General features: G+C 40.1%; 1 long non-coding RNA gene across 3 annotated transcripts; it reads right to left on the bottom strand.

Moving 5' to 3' along the window:
* Positions 1-15,652: 15,652 nt before the first annotated feature.
* On the bottom strand, positions 15,653-23,178 carry LOC134470051 (uncharacterized). 3 transcript variants are annotated; one of them, XR_010039128.1, is made up of 5 exons: positions 22,774-23,178; positions 21,868-22,141; positions 21,582-21,728; positions 19,168-19,290; positions 15,653-16,081 (listed from the first exon to the last, which is right to left on the bottom strand). It is a non-coding gene; the product is annotated as an uncharacterized LOC134470051 (long non-coding RNA). The 3 variants fall into 3 exon arrangements; XR_010039130.1 differs by having other exon boundaries at positions 19,168-19,287; XR_010039129.1 differs by having other exon boundaries at positions 21,606-21,728.
* Between the last annotated feature and the right edge of the window lie 233 nt (positions 23,179-23,411).

Below are 23,411 nucleotides of genomic sequence, written 5' to 3'. Positions count from 1 at the left end.
TTTTTACTGTATTGGCTGTTGGCATGCAAAGTGAAAATCAGTATGACCATCTTTTACATATTCTCCTATAAATTCACTTTATAATATATGAAGTAATGTATTTGACAGCACTGGCCATGTATTTTATACAGCATTTCTATCTGCATGACACCCAATGTGACAAATAAAAAGGGAAAGTTTCAGTGATACATATTTCTTACGTGAAGAAATATATTTCAGCACATAAAATAACTTTCTCACAGGGAGCTGTGGTGTCATTGCTCGTTATCTCGCTGTTCTCAGTGTCAAGGCTATGCAGTGACCCAGCCACTGCCACGCAGTAAAGATTTGTCTCAACTGACTGAATCACTGACAGGCCAAAGGACAAACAAACAAATAAACCACAAAAAAATGCAGCGTCTCAGGAAAAGTTTATGATATGAGAGTTACGCCTATTTAGTGTGCATGAGACTTTGGTATGAGTATTTTAAAAGTAATGTTGAATGACCGTAGTGGTAATTACTTATTTGACCCCAAGAGGGACACCAATACAGAAATTGAGAGGTTAGAGGGCGAGAAAATTATCTGTGCTGAGAGTAGAATATTTGCTGAATGACAGTACCGGAAGAATACCAAGTTAATGTTTACTCTGACATTTAAATGGAGTCATGCACACGCACGCACGCACGCACGCGCGCTCACACACACACACACACACACACACACACACACACACACACACACACACACACACACACACACACACACACAATGTGACTGCAATGTGAAACATTGAATGAATAGTCAGAGTATTTCATATCTCACAACTAGGATTTGTGAAAATGAACTAGGTGGGGATGGGGGTGTTCAGTGAGGTGGATGGCTAATCCAAGAGCATGGTTCAGAGATAGACCTGGGTAATTTGACCAACACAAAGTGGTAAACCTCCTAATAGACTAGCTCCAGGTGACAGTTAAAAACATGAGGACAGGACTCCTCCCTCTTAATATTAGCTGATTTACCATACCTCCAGGTTGACTTAGCCTGTTTTGGCAGTGAACCACATTCTCAGAATAATACCCGAGGGTAAAAAAATAAATTTAAAAAGTGATATATATTAAAAACAAAACAAAAAGTTTGGGTATAGGGAGGGGTCATGAGTTTTTGTATTATTTTTCAATATTTTCGATCTGCATTTTAATGCACTTCACTTTTTTTTTTAAGATGACATGCAAATTTACTAACACGGCATGATATTGAAAAAAAAAACACAGAATGCAATTTGAATGAGCAAATGAACATAGGCTACTGTATGATTTCCAACAAGGTGTTTTCATCACAGACGTACCTTGAGGCTGTTGTATGTTTATATTAATGTTCAGTTCATGGAGGAGTTTTACATACAGCACACCCCCATACATTACTTTGGGTAAAAAAAAGAATACAAAAAACTAAAATTGTTACACAGTGTGTCTCAGGAATAACAAAGAAGGCTTACATAGCCTGTGGACGCATGGTTGTGTGCCATGACTGAAAAGAAAATTGCAAAAAAGAAAAAAAACTGTCACTCATTCACTAGCCACATTAGCCTCTTGCCTCAGAGCAATAAGACTCCCTGCCAAAATTCTTTTTCATCACAGAAATGTGTATATGTCTAGAGACACACACGACATCCCCTCAAACTACACCTTGATCCACTTACACATGTAAGGACAGAGCTGTGTATAGGCTTTACCAACAGAGTCACTTTGACTTTGCTGACGTCTTAACACCATATGACAGACCACAGTGTTGGAGGGAGCTGGAACGTGTGAATCAGCTATGGGCTATTTTCGGGTTTGAGGTCGCTCCTACACTACAAGGTCTATACTCTTATTGGTCTGTACTTATATTTCTGATAAAAACACCTAACACCATGTTACCATGCCAAGACCTTTCAACCATAGAATGCTCTTATTGGTCAAATGAATAGACCGGATTTAAATGGTCATGGGAAGAAAAAACATAGCAGAAAAATAGCTTTGAAAGTACTGCAAAAGAAATATTTATTATCAGTCATTTGTGGATATTTATGTGGAGAAAATAATTATTTTAAAAAATAGACTTCCAACATGAATGGATTAATTGAAATGATTTTTTTTTTTATTTCCAAGAAAACATGTACACAAACACAGCACTTGTATCTATGGTATACAATGTGTATGAAGCACAATGCAGGGTTATAATTATGATACTGGGGAGTTTGGGGAGCCGGGGTGGACTATCCAGCCCCCCAGCAATGGTGCAGGGATTTATTCTGCCCTGAAGTGCACCCATTGCTTACGATGCTTCAGCACCTTGTTCTTCACTCCTACGACGTGTAGATTAAATATCCTCTGGTTAACAATAAATCCCAATTAATACAAAATGCAAAACAAATAACACTAAGTATAACGTGATAAGGGAGCTGGGGTGGACTACCCAACTCCCCAGCAATGGTGCAGGGATTTATTCTGCCCTGTAGTGCACACATTGCCTGACAACTGCAGCTAAATCACAACTGTATGCACAAAATTCATTGTGAAAGGTCAAAGGTCATTGCGCACACAAAATGTAAATGTACATGGCAGGCGCCAGTATAATCCAGGGGTATGGAGTTTATCCATGATGTTGGGGAGCTGGGGTGGACTACCCAACTCCCCAGCAATGGTGCAGGGATTTATTCTGCCCTGATGGTGGCCAATTGCTTTTCAAATTCAGTGTGGGGAAAAAATCCCATATGATTCTTGTGAAAAAAGTTGTCAAACGTGATAAAAAAAACATTGTATAGGTGTTCCAGCATGGTGCATTTGCAGAGCAGTCAGAGGCGACCAGCAGAAGCATTCCAATGGGTGAACTTCTCTGGGCGGCCTCCTGTCCTATACGCCTCCTGTCCTGACCACCTGAGAAACAACTCCAGGATGAATAATGCATAAAATATGCTGCGCTGAAAAGCATCCATGTCACGCATGTGTTCTTCATGTATATGAGACGTTGAGGTTAATATATCCATGCATAATTGCATGCATAATTGCATGGATGCGTATAGCTGACACCAACATGAATGGACGATATCCAGCAGTGAAGATGAACCAGTGGGGAGACTGGGTGAGCTACTTCCTCTCTGAGCAATGGTGTATGTCTTTAAAAAATGTATGTCATACATAGCCACAAGGCAGTACAGGTGTACAGAGGCTAAATAAAATGTGATAAGGAGGTACAATATGTATGTTGTGCTACTAGTGTGTAATGTATAATGTATTTGTTACACTAGTGCGTAATGTATTATGTACAGTATTTGTTAATGTATGGGAGGTATGAATGACATTGGGGAGCTGGGGTGGACTATCCAACTCCCCAGCAATGGTGCAGGGGTTTATTCTGCCCTGAAGTGCACACATTGCTTAACTTATGGTGAAATGCATGCATAAATTCTATGATCATTAAATATGTACAAGTAGTACGGAGACTAGCCAACATATACTGTAGGCTATGCAGATGCCAGATGCCACCAAAAAAAAATACTAAAATCTAATATGTGAGGAGGTATACCGTAGATGACATTGGGGGGTTGAAGTGGACTAGCCAGCCTAATCCATTCCAGGACAGCGGCTCTGTTATCCATGATGTAAAGGGATGTGGTGGACTATCCAGCCCACGGCCAAGGTGCGGGGATTATTTTGCTCCTGAACGCAGCATTATCTCTGTGAAGTGCAGGATTTTCCTTTGCTACTGTAAAATATCCAGAACTGAAGAATCTGATGGACCTGCAGTGTCTCTCCACTACACGAAGCACGGCTGTAGTCTGTCTGGTGTAGGGTCCATATCCACCTGAGCATTCAGTTGATCACAAGATGACCTTTGTGTACTATATCCTACAAACACAAATCAAACGTATGATGATAGAGAAAACCTGTATCTGTTCAAAATATAGGATATTAAATGAGAATAAATTAAATTGTTGCAATCATATTGACAGTTAATTATAAACCATGACTCTAATCACCTGTTTGGTCCACCGATTCAGTCCATGTCTCCGTGCTCCAGACGTTGTGCACTGTAGGTTCTTTGAAGCCAGCACCATGTGTCCATCACAACTCCCAGGGATTCTTCGAAGGTTCAGATGAAGAAGGTTCAGATGCCGCTGAGGAGAAGGTTTGAAGGTGCAGATGGTATTTCTCCCTGACAAGCGTCTCATGCCTGACACAATCACTTCATCCATAGCCTACCACACAGGGTCATACTTGCATCCATACAAATTAACACCAAAGACATAGTAGGATAATCCAGCAGTGAAGATCTGTGAGTGGGGAGCAAACGTGTTTGACCAAAAAGCAATCCAGTGTAGTCCAGTGGTTTAGAAAAATATGGCTATTGGGGAGGAGTGTATAGAGATTAAAGACAATTCAGAAAAAAATATTCCAGCATAGGCCTAATACATTAAATCCAGTGTCTTGTGACCATTGTATCCATGTTATTGGGGGAGCTGGGGTAGACTACCCAACCCCCCTGCACTGGTGCAGGGGTTTATTCTGCCTGCAGGTCACCAACTGCGTGTGTCAAATGCAGCAAAAAAAATAAAAAAAATACAGCCGTGGGATCATAAACATAAACATTTTTGTCCAAAAAGTCTATGGCCTGTGTAATCCAGTGGTTCAGATATATGATGAGTATCTGGGAGCTGGGGTGGACTACCCAACTCCCTTAGCAATGGTGCAGGGATTTATTCTGCCCTGTAGTGCACACATTGCTTGACAAATGCATCTTAATCACAACTGTACGCATAGTATGTATGTAATGTAAATTACAGGTACCAGTATAATCCAGGATCTTATCCGTGATATTGGGGAGTTGGGGTGGACTACCCAACTCCCCTGCAATGGTGCAGGGGTTTATTCTGCCCTGATGGTCACCAACTGCTTGGTAAATAGTAATTGCACGTTTCTTCAAAAAAAAAAGATAACATCCAGAAGTGTAGATCTATCAGTGGAGAGCTGGGGTGGACTACCCAACTCCCCAGCAATGGTGCAGGGATTTATTCTGCCCTGTAGTGCACACATTGCTATCTTTCCAAATAGAAGTGATAAGGTAAGTAGTAGGCTAAGTGGTTAGGTAGGAGGTGGGTTATCCGTCAGGTCCCTGCCAAGGTGCAGGGATTAAGTTATACGGCTTCAGAGGGCACTTTTGGCTGAGGACATAAAATGACTGAATTTCCATTTAATTTCAGAGCAGATTCAGGGCTGTGGTGATGTCCGTTCATGGCGTGATGAAACTGTACCTGTGTCTCCACACCAAAGTAGTATGGCTCCAGCGTGTGCATACGGCCCATGCCCACCTTAGCATGGAGAAACAGACACAATCATTAGAGGTAGTGGGACTTGCCTGGTCCAACATGCCTTCTGATACACTGAGAAAGACAGAAAGTGTATTAAATACATGTAGGTTATGTTTTAAATAATGGATAGTGACAATGGCAAGATGTCCGCTGCTTGACAAAATCATATTGAGTAGTTTGAATAAATGATGTCTACCTTGTTCGACTGATGCTGTCCACGTGTCTCTGTGTTCTAGTAAACCTGACTCCCCATCTGCAGATTTCTTGAGGGCAAAAATATTGCACTTTTAACTGATCTGATATACATATGCCTGTTTGACATGCAGCACTCCCTGGAAGCACTAGCGCAAAGTTGCTGGAATCATTGTATCCACACATGGGTACTTTTTCAAAGTTGTTCAAAATCACGACTGACACGTGTCCAACACGTATCCGTGTTTCAAGTGTATAGTGCAGTGTTTCTGATTGGGGAGTTGGGGCGGACTACCCATCTCCCCTGCTGCAGTGCAGGGATTATTCTGCCCTGTGGATCACTGTAAACAAAATATCCATACATTCTGAAAATGAAAAAAAAAAAATTCCAATCCAGAGGAATCCAAGGGTTTTGGAGATAGACTTGATAATAGGGAGCTGGGGTGGACTACCCAACTCCCCAGCAATGGTGCAGGGATTTATTCTGCCCTGTAGTGCACACATTGCTACCGTGACAAACTTGCCATGTATAAAAATTACAAAAGGAAACAAACTAAATATGATTAAAAACATATTAAAAAAACTTTAAAAAAGAAATAGCAGATTACGATCCAGTGTAATCGTGCTTAGGAGTTATGCAGTGTGTTCCGGGGGCTGGGGTGGACTCCCCAACCCCCTGTGCCACCAGGGTTTATTCTGCCCTGTTCGATCACTACGTGACAAGTACAGCTGCAGGCACTTGTCATTTTCCAAAACACTCCAAATATAATCCAGTGCAATACATTGGTTTTGTAGTACCTCGTGCAGCAAGAGAGGGCTGCCCACAGCCCTGCCCAAGTGCTGGGATTATTCTGCTGCAGACGACCCTTTTGTCTGAAGACATCTATCTAGCCATCCATCACAAAACTGCATAATTTGGGAACAGATCCAAGATTGAAGAAGATGATGTCTGTTCATGAAGTGATGAAAGTGTGACCGTGTCTTCACACTGAAGCAGCATGGCTCTAGCATAGGACCCATGTCCACATCAGCAGGGAGACCCAAGCACAAGCATTCAGATACGGACGGACTTCACAGGATGGACCAACTGAGAAAGAAAGAAAGAAAGAAAGAAAGAAAGAAAGAAAGAAAGAAAGAAAGAAAGAAAGAAAGCAATTGTGTTAAACACATGTATGGTAGGCTATGTTTTATAGGTAGTAAATGACAAGGTGTCCACTGCTTGACAAGATCACGTTGAGTAGTTTGAATAAATCATGACTACCTTGTGCCAATGATGCTGCCCATGTTCCTGTGCACCTGAATCTCTGTCTGTCTATTCCTTGGGGCCAACAGCATTATCCTTTTATCTTATCAACACCTCTGAAGGATTCTCTGAGGTCTCGAGTGGGCATACAACGTACACACTCGAAGTCCTTGTGCAAAGATGCTGGACGCATTATAGCCATGGGTAATTTGGATTCTTTTTTTTTCCAAAATTGTGTGAAATCATGAGCTACACGTAATTGTGTTAGCATTGTTATATAACTTACACGTTTGAAGTGTATAGTGCAGTGTTTCTGATTGGGGAGTTGGGGTGGACTACCCATCTCCCCTGCTGCAGTGCAGGGATTATTCTGCCCTGTGGATCACTGTTGCTTATTTAGTCAAATGTAAACAAAACATCCATACAGTACATCCTGAAAATATAAAGATAATTCCAATCCAGAGCAATCCAAGGGTTTGGAGATAGACTTGATAATAGGGAGCTGGGGTGGACTACCCAACTCCCCAGCAATGGTGCAGGGGTTTATTCTGCCCTGTAGTGCACACATTGCTACCGTGACAAACTTGCCATGTATAAAAAATACAAAAAGAAACTAAATATAATAAAAATATAATTAAAAAAATAATAAAAAGAAACAAAGACATAGTAGACTATGATCCAGCGTACTCATAGTTAGGAGGTATCCAGTGTGTTCGGGGGGGGCTGGGGTGGACTACCCAACCCCCTGTGGTGGTGCAGGGTTTATTCTGCCCTGTTCGATCACTACCTAAAAAGCATGGCTGCAGGCACTTGTCATTTTCCAAAATACTCCAAATAAATGTATAATCCAGCGGAATCCATTGGTTTTGTAGTACCTCGTGCAGCAAGAGAGGTCTACCCACAGCCCTGCCAAGGTGCAGGGACTATTCTGCTGCAAAAGACACTTTAGTCTGAAGACATCCATCTATCCATCCATCACAAAACTGCATAATTTGGGAACAGATCCGGGATTGAAGAAGATGATGTCTTTTCATGAAGTGATGAAAGTGTGACCGTGTCTTCACACTGAAGCAGCATGGCTCTAGCATAGGACCCATGTCCACATCAGCAGGGAGACCCAAGCACAATCATTTAGATACGGACGGACTTCACAGGATGGACCAACTGAGAAAGAAAGAAAGAAAGAAAGAAAGAAAGAAAGAAAGAAAGAAAGAAAGAAAGAAAGAAAGAAAGCAATTGTGTTAAACACATGTATGGTAGGCTATGTTTTATAGGTAGTAAATGACAGGACAGCAGGGAGACCCAAGCACAATCAGTCAGACATGGACGGACTTCACAGGATGGACCAACAAGTGTCCAGATATACTAAGAAAGAAAGCAAATGTATTAAACATATGCATGGTAGGCTATGTTTTAAATAATGTATTGTAAATAACAAGGTGTCCATTGCTTTACAAGATCATGTTGAATAGTTTTAATAAATCATGACTACCTTGTGCCACTGATGCTGTCCATGTTCCTGTGCTCCAGTACACCTGACTCTGTATTTCTGTTCCTTGGGGCCAACAGCATTATCCTTTTATCTTATGAACTCCTCTGAAGGATTATCTGGGGTCTTAAGTAGAGACATGGGCATATGCACAGAGCTCCCTCGAAGTCCTCATGCAAAGTTGCTGGACGCATTGTAGACATGGGTTCTTTATATGGATTATTTCTTCAAAATTGTGTGAAACCCTGAGCTACACACAATGGTGCTAGCATTGTTATATAACTTACTGTACATGTTTTAAGTGCCTAGTGCAGTGTTCCTAATTGGGGAGTCGAGGTGGACAACCCATCTCCCCTCCTACAGTGAAGGGTTAATTCTGCCCTGTCGATCACTGTTACTTATAGTCAAAACATAAATAAATCATCTGTAGCTCCTCAAAATACACAAACAATTCAAATTCAGAGTAAGCCAAGAGTTTGGAGATAAACTTAGAGATTTGTGCTGTGAGATTATTCTGCTCCAGAGCATACTGGAAGAATCTGAGGCCTAAATGATCCAGCCTGATGTACACTGACTTGGTCTCCCCGCTAAGGCAGCATCCCACCAGCCTGTCTGATGTTGTGTCTTTATCCAATGCAGCAGGGAGATTCTAGGATGTCTATCACTAAGGTAGTACTGTGGAAAATTATGTATGCCTTCATGATAACCTGAAAAAAAGCAAAATGTGGTTAGATTGATGTTCAGAAAATGTATACTAAACACAGGAAATCTCATAATAAGAAATCCAATGGCTGATCATGTTATTTAAAGTAAATTATAAAAGATGCACCTTTTATTACTCCACTGATAGAAGGCTTTCATCTCCTGAATATAAGTCTCCAGATACGTTGACGCCAGCATAAAGGCTACTGTCTTTTCTTGTGTGATGCACATCCAGTCTCTGTGTATGGGATCTAGCATACACCTGTGACCCTGCAGGAAATTTGCGTTTTCTTTCGTTGCAGACAAGCACTGATTGCCTCACACATTCACTTCATTCATACAAGACAGGGCCTTTTCAGTACATAAATCACTACTGGTGATTAGGCTATCAGTAGGGAGCTGGGGTGGACTACCCAGCTCCCCAGCAATGGTGCAGGGGTATATTCTGCCCTGAAGTGCACACATTGTTTGGCCAATTTTGGCCTACAAAACAAAACAAAAAAAATTGTATAAAAGGGAAAAAATGTATTCTGCCCTGATGGTCACCAAGTGCTTGTGCCAAATTCAGCAACAAATAATCTTCAAATAACCTTAAAACATACCGCAGTGGGATCATAATCATAAATATTTTTTCCAATAAGCAAAAAAAAGTATAATTCCGTGTAATCCAGTGGTTCAGAGGTATAATGACTATCTGGGAGCTGGGGTGGACTACCCAACTACCCGGCAAAGGTGCAGGGATTTATTCTGCCCTGTAGTGCACCCGTTGCCTTACAAGTACATCCAAAGTAATCTGTGTCCAGTTATCTTACTCAGAGACAAAACCAAATGAGAGCAAGATGCGTTATAATCCAATATAATCCAGTGGTCCTGTTGTATGCATGTTTTTTTTCTCTCTCTCTTTTTTTTGGAAACTGGAGTGATTACATGTACCGGATCCCCAGACATTGGTGCGGGGATTAGTCATTCAGCTCCTGAATGCACTTCGGAATGATGTCATCCTTTCATTACAGAATTCTCCTACCATTTGTGATCATTTTGAGGACTGAAGAAGCTGATGGCCGATCTGTATACCACGGCAGCATAGTGTGGACCATCTGCCATTGGGTCACAACATGGAGATCCTAAGAAGAGGTGTGTGGGGTGGACACGAATAATCATTCAGCTGGTAGATGGACCCCAGGATGGTTTGCATGCCATGCGTGCTGTCTTGACAACCTGAAGAACATGTAAAATGTATATTTCAGGCTTCTCATTTTTAAATACAGCACATGAAAAGTTAGACAGCTGAGGGTTCATAGATTCCATCTTCAGACAATTATAAAACTATACACACCTTTTTACTCTATTGATGCGGCCTATGTTGCTTTGCTACAACACATGACATGACTGTGCAGTGTGCACGACAACAGTGGTGTCCTCTCTCCACATGTCTATGCCATGCAGGGTTCCCACTCTAATTCAGATATAACATTCCATGATTTTCTATGAATTTCCAGACCCAAAAATCAGAATTTCCATGACCACTTCCGTAAAAAGAAAGGACATTAAACAAAAGATTGTCTTCACCCTTAGAGCCAACGCAGAGCCATCGCCAGACTTAGGTGGGCTCATTGCATTCTAGAATGTTGCACATTACAGCGTGAAATCAAGCCTGCTCTGCCGAAGAGTTGTAATATAACCAGTAGGAAACAATGTTACACACCAAACAAAAAAGTTTCTGCTTTTACACAACTATTAAGAAAATTCCATGATATTCCATGACTGTGCATGCAAAATGGTAAAATTCTATGACTTTCCATGACTGGAAAAACTTTTATAAAATTCCATGATATTCCAGAAATTCCATGACCCGTGGGAACCCTGGCCATGATGTTTGGGATATTGAGTAGGCCTAATCATGCAAAAGGTGGAGGCCGGGTAGGCTATTCTATCCAGCGAAGCACTACAGCCACTGAATCCATGCCGTTTGATATCAAAAACAAATACATAAAAACAGATAAATGCTTAAAAAGAACATGTGTGAATGATGCACACTTCTAATTGGGGAGCTGCGATGGACTACCCACCCAACCATGGTGCAGGGGGTTATTCTGCCCTGTTGTGCACTGCACACATTGCTTCACTTGCAACAGCCAAAGACATTAAAAACTAGAATGGGCATCAGTAGAGCGCAAACCTTCGCCTACGCCACTTATTTCTTTCTGGGCATCTTCAGAGTGTGGAGCATAACATTCTCCAAATTTTGGTGACCTCTTATTCAATTCTGCATGCACACGTTGTTCTGGCATATAGTGCTTGGCAAAGAAAAATGTTTTTGACCTTTTCGTGACCTTGACCTTGACCTTTGACCCAATCACTCCCAAAAAGTAATCGATTGTTCCTTGGGTCATGACCAATCATCCCAGCAAATTTCATAAAAATCGGCTGAATTTACGTTTTTGACCTTTTCGTGACCTTTGACCTTTGACCCAATCACTCCCAAAAAGTAATCGATTGTTCCTTGGGTCATGACCAATCATCCCACCAAATTTCATAAAAATCGGCTCAATTTACGTTTTTGACCTTGACCTTTGACCTTTGACCCAATCACTCCCAAAAACTAATCGATTGTTCCTTGGGTCATGACCAATCATCCCACTAAATTTCATAAAAATCGGCTAGGTTCTGTCTGAGTTATACGAAGTACAAGCAAACATTTTGACCTTGACCTTTGACCTTTGACCCAATCACTCCCAAAAACTAATCGATTGTTCCTTGGTTCATGACCAATCATCCCACCAAATTTCATAAAAATCGGCTCTGTTCTGTCTGAGTTATACGAAGTACAAACAAACAAACATATTAACAAACAAATAAATAAATAAATAAACTAGAATGGGCACTCGGTAGAGCGCAAACCTTCGCCTACACCACTTATTTTTTTCTGGCCATCAAGTGTGGGGCATAACATTCTCCAAAGTTTGGTGTTAGTTTCATTTAAATCGGACCGGAATATCGTAATATTAAATTTTTGGCCCAGTCTTGACCTCTTATTCAATTCAGCATGCACACGTTCTTCTGGCATATAGTGCTTGGCAAAGAAAAACGTTTTTGACCTTTTTGTGACCTTGACCTTGACCTTTGACCCAATCACTCCCAAAAAGTAATCGGTTGTTCCTTGGGTCATGACCAATCATCCCACTAAATGTCATAAAAATTGGCTCAATTTACGTTTTGACCTTTTCGTGACCTTGACCTTGACCTTTGACCCAATCACTCCCAAAAAGTAATTGATTGTTCCCTGGGTCATGACTAATCATCCCACTAAATTTCATAAAAATCGGCTGAATTTACGTTTTTGACCTTTTCGTGACCTTGGCCTGGACCTTTGACCTTTGACCCAATCACTCCCAAAAAGTAATCGATTGTTCCTTGGGTCATGACCAATCATCCCATTATATTCATAAAAATCGGCTCAGTTCTTTCTGACTTTGACCTTTTCGTGACCTTGACCTTGACCTTTGACCCAATCACTCCCAAAACGTAATCGATTATTCCTTGGGTCATGACCAATCATCCCACCAAATTTCATAAAAATCGGCTCAGTTCTGACTGAGTTATACGAAGTACATACAAACAAACATATTCACAAATAAATAAATAAATAAATAAATAAATAAATACACAGCGGTCAAAACATAACCTTCGCCGACTTTGTCTTGGCGAAGGCGAAGGTAATAAATAAATAAATAAATAAATAAATAAATAAATAAATAAATACGCAGTGGTCAAAACATAACCTTCGCCGACTTTCAAATAAGTCCGACAGGCGGACAACAGATGCGTCCGTCTATGCCCGTTCTGAACCTTTTTTGCCCAAACGCCCCCTTGGCCTCCTCATAACCTGTCAAGGCAATTTATCAATAAGCCTACCATGTACTGTATAAGCCTGGATTTGAAAAAGTACCATAGGATTTCAACAGTGTTGGGCAATTTACTGAAAAACTGTAATGCATTGCTGATTACATGTTACTGTCTTTTCAAAATAATCCCTTACACTACATTTAGCAATGTGGGGACCTAAGGCGAATTTAGCTAGGGGGGCCATCGGTCCATCCCATATCACATTTTTTTTTTAACATAAAATCTCTATTTTTGTTAGGCTATTTTTTTTTTTAATGACGATTTTTTATTTTAAAAAAAATAATAATTACAAACATAAAAAACAGGCAAACATTACAACCCTTTCTGGACAGATTTAAATGAGTAGGCTATTTGCAATTTTGCATAGGCCTACATTAAATAAACTAAAATGTGAAATTCTCTTTTCACTTTAATATGAGAGCAGTGATGTCCCCCCCCTCACTGAAGTGTTATTTCATGTGTGTGCATGATGCTGTCACCTATTTGAAGTGACGTTGATGTTGGATTTCATGGAATACTTTTTAAATGCCGCTTTGGGAAGAAAAAGAGTAGGCCGACAGGTGAACTGTCTTTCTGTCAAAACAGTGGTTTGCAGGCGTTTGCGTTTTCACGTGGATATTGTCTTCGTGGACCGTAACAGACAAACAGTAAGTTCCATAAACTAATCAATGAGACATTGGCTACGTGTACATGATGTTTTTAAGTCCGATTTAATAAATGCGATTTAAATAGATCGGATTAAGAGTTATTTTGCGATGTGTATACATGGCACTTTCACTTAAATGCGATTAAACGTCTGGGGAAAATAAAGCATTGCGATTGGATTGAGGACGCACGTGCTGAGCGAACCAAATAAGGCACGGGGGCGTGGTCCAATGCCACCGAGATGCAGGTCATCTTCCCCACGAAAATCGTTGCCTCAGGCGGACTGAAATCACAACATTTCCCCCTTTCTCCCTGGATCATTTACAATGCTACATTAGCTACCCTGTTAGCATAGAAAAACGAGTGGTCAAATGGTAATGTGGAGTAACTTTGTTGTGCTTCATTACTTCGTGGGGCACTTTTACATCAATATATGGAAGCCACAACATTTATAGTCGCTTAGGGACTTTAAATTAAGCAAAACTTTCATGTGAAAATCAACAAGTGCCGCCATGTTTTTCTCACTGGCATTGCACGCATGAGCTCCAGGCCAAAACTGAGCGACTGCCACCTTGTGGACACAAGAGGGAATCACAAGAGGGGGAATCACAAGAGGGAATCACAATTCAGAAACGCATCACGGGAGGGCGGACGGACGGACGGCGGACGGACGGACGGACGGACGGACACCAAAGCCTCTTATAGAGATGCGTGGGACGCATCTAAAAAATAAATCCTATGCATCCATGCTGGTGGGACGTTGTGGTGGACCATACCCCGCCTGCAATGGCACAGGTATTAACTCTGCCCTGATGTGCACTCGATGACACACAAATAAGGTGCACCGAAATGAAAATTTGTGGCCGAAACCGAAAACAAATGTTACTATTACTATTAGTAAATATTAATTTAATAATGAATCACTTGGTCGAATACCGAAACCAAAACAGAATATTACAATTCAGTCAAAAGTTATCAAAAGTTATGTTTTTCACTATTTTTAAATATTGCTTAAATCTATGGTTTACAATAAATATTTTTCAATTCATTTTCTATTCGGCCTCCGATTCGGCCACTCAATTGGCTTTCGGTCGAAAGCCGAAAGTGTATTTTTTTGCGTTTCCGGACAAATATTTTCTGCGGCCGAATTTTCGGTGCACCTCTACAAATAATTAGTTCCCAGTTAGGCCAATAGTAAAAGGACTGTACCTCCAAAGAAGCAATTATTTCCTGTCAAACAAAATCCAGTGTAATCCAGTAATCCGGTGTAATCCAGTGTTTTTTTAGGGTGGCCTCTCTGTAATACTGGGGAGTTAGGATGGACTACCCAACCCCCCTGCAGTGGTGCAGGGGTTTATTCTGCCCTGTTGTCAATGGACTACATATTTAGTTAAATACACAATATGAAACTAGACACAACAACATTATATTTAAACTACTTCCACCTTGCAGAACTTCTGTATCATCAAGCAACAAACACTGATGTAATCCAATGTAACCCAGGCCTATGGAGTTATCCTTGATATTGGGTGGACTACTAGCCAACTCTCCTGAAATGGTGTAAGGGTTTATTCTGCCCTTAGGAACTTCCGTTGCTCCACAAATAGTAAAAGCACTCTACTTCCAAATAGATGATATCCAGGAGTGTAGAGTTGTGTAAGACCAGAGGTGTGTTGGTAGGCTAGGTATCCCATGGATCTGGGGGAGTTGGGGTGGACTACCCAACCCCCCCTGCAACAGTGCAGGGATTTATTCTGCCCCCTAGTGCACCTGTTGCCCAATAACCACCACACAAACTAAAAAGTGATGAGAAATATTCTGCCATCCTGATGTCTGTGTCCTCATTGTAAAACACATCCATAAAAGCTGTTGTCATTCACAGCAAGAGGTGTGCAATCCTACGTAATCCAGTGGTTTAGAGCTATCCATGAAATTGTGGGCCTGTTGTGAATAAGCCTGAAGCCTACAGCACTGTGTAGTGCCCTTGTTGTGTGACAACTGGCAAGTGCAGCAACAACTGAACATTATCCACTTAGCCTAAAAAAGTGCCCCTTTGAGAGCCTTGTCTTACAAGATGTTGCCAAACACAACAAAAAATAATGTGCAAATATCCACTGTGCAAATAATAGGGAATTGGGGTGGACTACCCAACTCCCTCAGAAGTGGAGCAGGGATTTATTCTGCCCTGTAGTGCACATTTTGCTTGAAAAATGCGACAACAACAAAATAATCCAAAACCGAAATGTTCTATGATCAAGTATAATCCAGTGCTGGGGTATGCATGTTGTTTGGGAGCTAGGGTGGACTATGCAGACCCCTGACCAGGTGTGAGGTTTATTCTGCAACAAAATGCACCTATGGCCCAAGTAACCTAATATTTAGCAGATGAAAAGAAAATCCAAACCTGGATTTAAAAAAGCCAAGGCCAGCCAGTGATGGACCCTTTGACAGCATCTCCACACTGAAGGTCTAAGATGGGGGGTCCTGGGCCATCCACGTCCTTGGCAGCATGGAGGCTCTGGGTTGCAATATTAAGATCATATCCAAGTCAGCACTTCCCTGGGTAAACCACCTGACACCAACAAAAAAAGTAAATAATAATAGGCTAATAAAAATAACAATAACAACAATAATAACAACAAGTTCAACATAGGCCTACATATTAGTTATGGGCTAAACGCTAAAGGATGAGGTGTGACACTTTTTTTTGTTTCAATTTAATTGGCTGTGGAAGCAATTGGAAATTGGAAGAAAAATAGGACAAATAAGCTTAAGTCATGGGTTCACTGCTTGCCCACACCCCTTTCTGTCCTTGCATGTTCTATCACAACAAAACAACATCAAGACAAAGCCATTCCACAAAAGCATATTGATTTAACCCTGCTGCATAATCTTGAATTGCCCACCTTTGTCATTAGGCTATGTGTTGCAGCCCCAGAAAAACTGAAAGTCCCATCCTCAACTTAAAATCAGCTGGTGGGGCTGTGCAGTAGGCTACATAACGAGTTTTCAGATCATTCTTGCTAGGATATTACAGATGAGAAACTCGAACTGGACAGCTGTAGGCCTATCCTTTTCACGTTAAACTTATTTTTACCTGAATACCCCACATACGCCAGAGTGAACAACTTACCAAACGTACTGTGTAGGCCTTGACATTTGTAGCCTATCACGTTAAGAAATGAACATTGCGTGCATTTTTGTTCAAATCAAACTTCGACGCAATCATTTGTGTTACCTTCGTTACCTAATTAGAACGTCTTTTTGACGGCAACGTCTTTCCTTGACGCTGATTGGTTAAAAGCTCATACAAAGATGACATTGGAATGTCAGAATCTTCAGCGTCAGGGATATTCGGCTGACAATTTGATTCACTTGATGTGAAACGTGTCGCTAGCTGCTGATGCTGAACCATTACAACGCCTAGCCTAGGCTACTGCATGTAGGCCTATTAGGCTGTAGCCTATGTAGGCCTATCCATTGTAGTCTACGCCATCGTCTCCTACATACCGGTAATGTGTTTATTTTCGCACTCAGCGATTTTGGCAATTTAATGAGCTCCGTTTTTGACGTGCGCTAAAACACGAGATTTATTTGAGGTGATTTTTGACACAAACTTTGTATTGTTTGCATTGTTCCCCACACCTTAGTAGGCCTAATATCCTATGTTAATTGGTTGCTGGTTCTAAAATAAGATATGGGTTGGGAATACCTCCAAACAACATCCAATCCATTTTTTAGGAAGCATTTTGTAAAGCAATTTGTCCAGCCATTCAGTATGGCTATAGCCTAATTTGTCTGGATAGTATTCACTCGCTTTTCTCTCTATTTTTATTCATTTTTTAGTCTATTTTTATCTACACCGAGCAGCATGAAACATGCATTTCCCTTGGGGATAAATAAAGGTACTAGCCCGTCTATCTAGGCATATTTCTTACACATCAAAATAGATAAATTAATAATCCGTAGTATTTTCACACAAGGCTTGGGCTAGGCTATACATAGCCTAATCCTACTACTGTAGCCTATATTGATCTGTATTAGCCCAAGTTTGTGTCTTAAAAACTGGGCCTTCTACAGTAGCCTAGTACACATACAATGTAGGCCTATAGGCCTAAAATGTGCCACATTTTCACTTGAATCCTTCCTACTTTTAGCCTGTTTATGCTATATAATAACCATATTAAACATTCACTCTGTCATTACTGTCTTGTAATAAACTCAAAGTTTGGGATAGATCAATGGCAAAATAAGCCTTTGATACACTAATTAAGTCACATATTTCATTCACTTACTGCATGATGTTCATTGGGCCCCTAATCAGTTTCACCTTCCACCATTGGCCCACATACGCTGTGTGACCTGTGAGTTGACATGTAGGAGTAATCATTCAGGAGTCCATCTGATCTGACCATCACCTCTTCAGTGTCCTGCTGCCAAATGAAGCACTTCATGCTCCGGTGAGCTTTATGTAATCATCACCATGTAGACGTGTCATACACCATCAGTTATGACATCATTCTATGTCACAGACAAGTGACCAAATTGGAATACAATGGCAGCCTAAAATGCAGAACATGTATGCCCTGGGTGACATACAACATTCATAAGAAATTGGTGCCGTCTTGGAGGCATATTAAATAAATTCATGAAAGAAATAACAATTAACTGATTGGTTAAAAGCTCATAAAAGATGACTATGGAATGTCAGAATCTTTAGTGTCAGGGAAATTCGGCTACAGTGTTGCCAGCTGATCATTTGATTCACTTGATGAGAAGCTCATGGCTAGCTGGTGAACCATTACTATGCCTAGCCTACTAGGCCTACATGTGTTACACATTTATTTGATCTATTGTAGCCTATACAGTCTCCTTACAAATCAACAAGTGTGTTTATTTTTTCACTCAGCGATTTTGGCAATTTAATAGAAGTGAGCTCTGTTTCTGACGTGCGCTAAAACGTGGGATTTAGTTGTGGTGATTTTTTAATACAGGGTTTATTTTGTTTTAGGCTTATTGTGTGTAGGCCCTACCTTATGTTAAATGTTTCTGCTGATTCTAAAATAACGTATGGGTTGGGAATACCGCCAAACAACATCCAATCCATTTTATAGGGAGCATTTTGTAAAGCAATTTGCCCCAAGAGCCATCCAGCTTTAGGGCAGTAATTTGTCTGGATAGTGTTCACTCTTATTTATTTCTATCTATTTTTATTTATTTATGAATCTATTTTCATCTATACAGAGCAACATTGAACATGAATTTTCCCTTAGGGATAAATAAAGGTAATAGCCTACCTGTCTATCTTGGCCTATTTCTTACACATCAAAATAATAATCTCTGGTATTTTTCACACAAGGCTACATATCCGAGAGCTGTATTAGCCCATGTTTCAGTCTTAAAAACTGGACTTTCTACATACACTACAGTACACATACAATGTATAGGCCTACCAAAATGTGCCACGTTTTCACTTGGATCCTTCCTACTTTAGCCTGTGTGTGTATGCTACATAATAACCATATTAAACAGTCACTCTGTCATTACTGTCTTGTAATAAACTCAAAGTTTGGGATAGATTAATGGCAAAATATGCATAAGGGTAAAAGGCTGTTTTGATACACTAATTAAGTTAAGTCACATATTTCATTCACTTACTGCATGATGTTCATTGGGCACCTCATCAGTTTCACCTTCCACCATTGGCCCACATACGCTGTGTGACGTGTGTGTTGACATGTAGGAGTAATCAGGAGTCCATCTGACCTCTTCAGTGTCCTGCTGCCAAATGAAGCACTTCATGCTCAGGTGAGCTTTATGTAATCATCACCATGTAGACGTGTCATACAGCATCAGTTATGACATCATTCTATGTCACAGACAGGTGACCAAATTACAGTGGCAGCCTAAAATGGAGAACATGTATGCCCTGGGTGACATACAACATTTATAACAAATTGGCATGTCGTCTGGGAGGCATATTAAATACATTCATGAAAGAAAAAACTTCAACCATTGTTAATTGTTGTATGAGCGTTTTCTATATAATTGGGTATTAAAAGTCCAATCAATAATATTTTAGGTGTTATTTGTTAAAAGTTATTTTCTAGTTGGCCCTGTCACACACACCTTTTATCACAAGCTTTTTCATGAATAGACAATAAATATGCAGTACCACCTCCATCAGTTTCAAGTATTTCCTGGCATTATATTTTACACTTATGAATCCTACATTAGGCTAGACAAGCCTATTTTATTTGTAGGCTATAGTGCATTTAAATGCAATTCAATGTGCTTGAACATAGTTCAGGGACAATACTGCACATTGATCTGAATTTCTCCTTTTTCCCTCGCCATATTATGTGGATTAACTCAAATCAACTATGGATGGGTGATGTTGTATTACGTTTATGTTATGACTCTCACAAGAAACATTCTGCTCATTTAGGCTCTATAAGGAGCGAATACTGAGTAAAATCAGTGAATGGGAGTCAATGGAGAGACCTTTTTTAAAGGCTCCACAGAGGGGCGTGTGTTGGGCTCCTTATAAGTAAGTGAAAGTTATTTTCTTCTTGGCCCTTTCACACAAGCTGAATAGCCAATAAATACGCAGTACCGCCTCCATCAATTTCAAATATTTTGTGCCATTAAGGTAAGCGTACCCATTAAGCCCACCAAAATCTAAATTTCTTGGTTTTTCAATCATCTTCACATATATTTTTTGTGAAATGATTTGTTAAATAGTCAGATTTACCTCTCTTCTCAATGTTTATCACAGAGTTGATGAATATTTCAAAGTACAATATGAAGATTTTTTTAAGAGAAAAGTGAAAAGTCTGAATGGGCTTAAATGGTACCATTGGTACCATTTAAGCCCACTTGTTCCAAATAAGCTAACATAGTTATTTCTCTATCAAACTACCTGGTGAGGTGTGTGAGTTGAGTTTAAACAGAGTAGCCTACATAGCATAAATGGTTTCAGACCAAAATATTCTTCTAAAATGTAAGATTTGCTCAAAAAATAATGCATAAAACCTAATTAAATATTACAGCATCTCTGACTTCATATACTTCATGAAATTCTTCATCCAAACAGAGAAATTATTTTTTTTCTTATTGATTATTGTTAGTTCGTTACATTACACCTTTTTAACCAACAACTTGAGATTGTACACCACTTTTTATGTTCCTCAAAGGCATTTTTGGGTTAGCATGCATGCCAGCTTGCATGCATTTCAATGGGGTGTACCATTTAAGCCCACCTTGTACCCATTAAGCCTGCATATACAAAAAGCTATTTTATGGAAATAATCAGCTCCACAAAACATTTCATGATGCATTTCTTTAAAGATCAATGCCAAACAAACTGGAATATGCTTAGAATTCATACCTAACCACCTTAAGTCTTGTGGTAGAGTAAGATAAAGATGGTGTGTGGTTGTATCAAGAGAATATCGGCGTTTGCTAGCTCATAAAACACATCTTTTCATTTGAAGGGAAATGCTATAATTTAGCAAAACACTGCACATATACATATATAAATCATTACATTTACCTCTTAGTTCACTAAATATGAAAGTATTTTCAAAACATTTCACTTAACCTAGCTGAAATTCTATGATTTCTGACATGTCCCAAAACAGCAAAGTTTTGAGGCGACTTCTTGTCAGTAGTCCTGAGACAGGATTCACTTGGACGGGGATAACTCAACGATAAAAAATGTGATTTGTTTGCAATAAAAAACATTTTGTCAGTTACTAAACCCTTTAATTGGATAGGGTGAAGAACAACAAAATCCACCTTTTCCCTTTCTTTAAATTGACCTCAAAGTTGAAAGTGGGCTTAAAGGGTACATGGGCACGCTTACCTTATAGTTTAACTTTACTCTACATTAAGTGCAGTTCATCATTTTGACCCACAGTACCTCTTTATGCACCTAATCAGGGACAATTGATCTGAATTTCACATTGTTCACTCACCATATTATACAGATTAACTCTCATCAATTATGGGTGGGTGTTATTGTTAAGGTTGGATAAAAATGCCATATTAATTCTCATTCATTTACTTACAGCATGATGTTGATCCAGTAGTACCTCATCAGTTTTAACTTCCATAAGAGGCCCATACTATGTGTGACCAGTACAGGAGCAGTCAGGAGTCCATCTGACCTCTGCAGTGTCCTGCTGCCAAATGAGGGCCTTCATGCTGAGGTGAGTCTTATATAAACAAGCGTCACAATGGAGACATGTCATGAACTCAATAATGACAACATTCTATGTCACAGACAGGTGACCAAATTGGAATACAGTGGCAAGCTAAAAGACAAATAATATGACATCAGTAACAATGACACACCTTCTTGGAGAAATATTAAATTCTGCTGCAGGAGACACTTTAGTCTGAAGACATCTATCTAGCCATCCATCACAAAACTGCATAATTTGGGAACAGATCCAGGATTGAAGAAGATGATGTCTGTTCATGAAGTGATGAAAGTGTGACCGTGTCTTCACACTGAAGCAGCATGGCTCTAGCATAGGACCCATGTCCACATCAACAGGGAGACCCAAGCACAAGCATTCAGATACGGTCGGACTCCACAGGATGGACCAACAAGTGTCCAGATATACTGAGAAAGAAAGCAAATTTATTCAACACATCACAGGCTATTTTCTAAATAATGACTAGTAAATGACAAGGTGCACTGCTTGGCAAGATCATGTTGAGTAGTATTAGCCCATAATAAAAGTATGCTCCGACTGGCCACATGCATCTCTACAGATATCACACACACTCTCTACCAAGAATATCAGCCATTACCCTCAAGTAGGCGTTTCAGAGTTCCCCGCTTCAACCGCAACAGACTTAAACATGCTTTCATACATCAATCTATTCTTTTGCTAAATCAGTAGTATTTATTACTTCATGGTGGTATTATCTTCAAGTTATGTGGGTTGTATGTAATATATGTATGTATGTATGTATGTATGTATGTATGTATGTATGTATGTATGTATGTATGTATGTATGTATGTATGTATGTTTGCCTGTACATAGGCCTGTGTCTTTTGTTTTGTCAGCTGTGCAATAGTCTTGTGATGTGATGTTATTGTGTAGGCCTATGTTTTTCTGTTTTTCTGTTTTTCTGTTTTCTGTATTCTGTTTCGTCTTAACGTTGCTCAGGGATGCAAACTGAATTTCAGTGCAAACTGACAATCATCGTATCGTATCGTATCGTATCGTATCGTAAATCATGACTACCTTGTGCCACTGATGCTGTCCATGTTCCTGTGCTCCAGTACTCTCTGCCTGTTTGTTCCTTGGGGCCAACAGCATTATCCTTATATCTTATCAACTTCTTCCAATATCTTATCACTCCATGCGATTGGGGTTGTGAAAGACTGACTGAAAAGCCTAGGCTACGTAAAAAGTAGAGATGCCCCAGATCCTGATTTTTACCGGATCCACTGCTTAAGATCCTGATAGTCTGAAAAACCCTATTATCCTGCCGGATCCGGAACCGGATCTTGGATCCTGTGCATCTCTATTATCAACACCTCTGAAGGATCTTCTGGGGTCTCAAGTAGACATACAGTACAGCGCTCCCTCCAAGTCCTTGTGCAAAGTTGCTGGACGCATTGTAGCCATGGGTTCTTTGTATGGATTCTTTTTTCAAAATTGTATTGAAAATTGAAATCATGAGCTACACATAATTGTGTTAGCATTGTTATATAACTTACACGTTTGAAGTGTATAGTGCAGTGTTTCTGATTGGGGAGTTGGGGTGGACTACCCATCTCCCCAGCTACAGTGCAAGGGATTATTCTGCCCTGTGGATCACTGTTGCTTATAGTCAAAACATGAACAAAACATCTGTAGATCCTGAAAATACACAAACC

Source organism: Engraulis encrasicolus, chromosome 19 (genome assembly GCF_034702125.1).
Source record: "Engraulis encrasicolus isolate BLACKSEA-1 chromosome 19, IST_EnEncr_1.0, whole genome shotgun sequence".
Classification (NCBI taxonomy): domain Eukaryota; kingdom Metazoa; phylum Chordata; class Actinopteri; order Clupeiformes; family Engraulidae; genus Engraulis; species Engraulis encrasicolus.
This window is presented reverse-complemented; position numbering and strand designations above follow the sequence as displayed.